Source organism: Bos taurus, chromosome 6, assembly GCF_002263795.3.
Source record: "Bos taurus isolate L1 Dominette 01449 registration number 42190680 breed Hereford chromosome 6, ARS-UCD2.0, whole genome shotgun sequence".
Taxonomy (NCBI): Eukaryota; Metazoa; Chordata; class Mammalia; order Artiodactyla; family Bovidae; genus Bos; species Bos taurus.
In genome coordinates this window covers 2,362,726-2,365,543 of record NC_037333.1, presented here as the reverse complement: position 1 = coordinate 2,365,543, position 2,818 = coordinate 2,362,726, and positions in this window count along the sequence as shown.

Here is a 2,818-nt window from a genome sequence, read left to right as displayed (position 1 = left end):
GGCCAGGGATGTTAAAACATCCTAAAACACACAAGACAGCCTTCCATGACAAAGAAATATCCAGCTCAATATCTCAGAAGTGCTGAGGCTGAGCAAGCTTGCACTTTGAGAAAAGTAACCACATCATTTATCATCTAAACTGGAACACTTTTTAGAATGGAAAGCTGGTATGGTTATTATAAGTCTGGGACAGCAGATATTTATAATATCTGTATCATGTTGTCCAGAAGATAATTACCAATGATGTGAGATTCATAAATTATGGTCAGGATATTTACACCTCTTACAGTCTCTTAGGATGTGCTTGGAAAGACTGAAAAATTAACATTCTGCAAAGGAGTGGGAGTGTGCCCTAATTTTCAATGTTCATCATTATGTAATGTGGTTGATTTTGATCTATCACATGACTCACTAAATGTGGAGGGGGTGAGGTGTGCAGGAGCACATCATTATACAGGACTCACACCAGGCAAACAGCAAAAGTGTAGACAACCTCTGAAGCAAAGAAAGTAGTGAAGTAATAGGAAGTGAGAAATGGGGAATACCTATCACTTTGTTTTTAAGGTGATTTAATTATAAGCTTATATGTTTTTTAAAAGGGGTGTTTTTAACAATGAAGTCTGAATTCCTTGCAGATTTATCAATGAGTTTCATGAGATGGCATGGGCTGGATCCAATATACCTCTATAATTTATTTTATGATGTAGCTAGAAGTAAAATTTCACTTATAAGCTGAGAATATGTAAAGTAACTACCAAGAGTGAAAGTCTGCTGCCTAAATTCTTCTCACTCTCCCTCCCCTCAAAAGAAGAAAATTCACTCATTTAATTGTTCAGAGCTCAGGTATTTCTCAGTGAAAAGGATGATCTCAAAAGCAAGTGTTTTGGCTCCATGTTGTCTCTGCAGCCTCTTGCCACCGTGTGGCACATTGACCCTAGTCTTTAAATAAGGTCCCAGAATGGCAAGTTCAGAGATGAAGACAGAAAAAGTTGGCAGGTAGGAACTCCCTGTGCCAGAATTCTACTTTCACAATATTCAGGAAAAATCTTCACAGTCTATATAGTTACGGTTGCGGGCCCCTTCCTGGTTTCATCCTAGAATGAGGCGAGAACTACCTGTTGTACTAATATCATTGAAAAGGATTTGCCAACACTTCTTAGACTTGTCAAGCTTATATTATGTTAGCTCCATTTTAGTCTTGTCTCAATAAATACCATGTTTGGAAAAAAGGTGTTAAAACATATTTAAAATACCACAACAATATTTTATAATAATATAAATGATATTATTAATATATTGATTGACTAACTAGCTATAATACTTTTCATAATTTCTATAATGTGCTCCCTTTAAGTTGTATAAAACCTTATATCCATCTGAACTCAGGACTCTTAAAGGGGTTGAATTTTTGGCCTTTGGAGGAGTTAGTTATCTACAAACTTTCATATTTTTTTCTGGTTTTAGACTATTCAGTTTTCTCCTCAGTCACACTAAAAAAAAAAAAAAGTCTAGTTTTAAAAAATATTCAATTAAATCAAGAATTTAATATTCTTAAAATTAAAACTTTTTTTCTGTATCTGTTTATACTATCTTCTTACTTAATATGTTGTATAGATATCTTATCTTGGTTTACTGTATGCCAAACACTCCACAGGATTTTCCATCTTAAAAGACCAAACTTTTGGTTTTATTTGTTTAAACTGACTTACTGATTGCTGAAGTCTAGCATTTATATATGGGAAAAGGCAATGGCACCCCACTCCAGTACTCTTGCCTGGAAAATCCCATGGATGGAGGAGCCTGGTAGGCTGCAGTTCATGGGGTCACTACAAGTTGGACACGACTGAGAGACTTCACTTTCACTTTTCACTTTCATGCATTGGAGAAGGAAATGGCAACCCACTCCAGTGTTCTTGCCTGGAGAATCCCAGAGACAGAGGAGCCTGATAGGCTGCTGTTTATGGGGTCGCACAGAGTCAGACACGACTGAAGCGACTTAGCAGCAGCAGCATTTATATGTAACTCATAGGTGTATAGCTTATTTTCAAAGAAAGAGCACATCCATGGGATCAGCACTCAGATTAAGTGAAAGTCACTTTCTGGCACCCAGAAACTTACTTCGTTCTAGTTGCAACACATCTTTGTCTTCAAAGTAGTAAGTATTATGACTCTAATTACTATAGATAAGAGTTCAATTCAGTCGATCATTGTGTCCAATTCTTTGCAACCCTATGGACTACAGCACACCAGGCTTCTCTGTCCATCACCAACTCCTGGAGCTTGCTTGAACTCCTGTCCATCAGGTAGGTGATGCCATCCATCCATTTCATCCTTTGTCATCTCCTTCTCCACCTGACTTCAGTGTTGATAGTGGCCTCTGATCAGGCCATGATTAAAAAGATAGCATTATAATTTGGTATTTTCTTTATCTTTGTATGTCAGTGCAGCTTAGTGACTTCACCATTAATATGATTTATTAATCTTAGAGATTTACTTCACATTTATTTAACTATAGGACTAGATATCAATATACATTGAAAAAGATGTAATTATCATTATGTTTTCACCTGGGTTGTTTAGCAATCAAGTGTAGTGGAAAGAACATAGGCTCTGGACTGACACAGACCTGGATCTGTATCTCACTAGAGTCATTCAATTGATGTGTAACCTTGGCCTGAAGAACCCATTTTTCTGACCCTTAGTATCTTCGTTTACTACATAGTAATAAGAGCAGTAATATAGGTAAATGTGAACAGTAATCAAGATAACATAATAAAGCATTATGCTTGCTACAATGAATAGGACCCACATAAAAGTA